Raw genomic sequence first — 501 nt, 5'->3', positions numbered from 1 at the left:
CTCAGTATTTTTGGTTGAAAATTATAATAAGCAAAAATATTTTTCCTAAGGATCATTTAATTTCAAATGTGAGGAATATATATTATCTATTTATCTTCAATTCCACTTCACAGGCTTCTTAATATTTAGGTTGTGAAAATACCAAAAACATTTAGGATGCTCAGCAAATCATAACAAATGACACATGTATGCCCAAGTCATGATCAAAATTGTAAGCACTGGGTACAGTTTTGGCAGGAAAACACTTATTTCCTGTTATTGATAATTGGTCAGATTGTTCATTTACTCCCACTATCCTAGTAATACACAATTTACCAAATAAAAGTGGATTTTAAATCTTTTCTAGTCTTATACCACATTGACACTATCGAAGAAAGATTGTTTTCATGTACATCTTTTATAATCTAAAATGTGAAGTGTAAATGGTATATGTATTTCCAAATATTAAATAACTTTTTAAAAATACTTAGTGTCCACAAGAAAAAAAGGTTAATTTTTTTT

This window comes from Neofelis nebulosa, chromosome 3 (assembly GCF_028018385.1).
Source record: "Neofelis nebulosa isolate mNeoNeb1 chromosome 3, mNeoNeb1.pri, whole genome shotgun sequence".
In the NCBI taxonomy this organism is placed as follows: Eukaryota; Metazoa; Chordata; class Mammalia; order Carnivora; family Felidae; genus Neofelis; species Neofelis nebulosa.
This window is presented reverse-complemented; position numbering follows the sequence as displayed.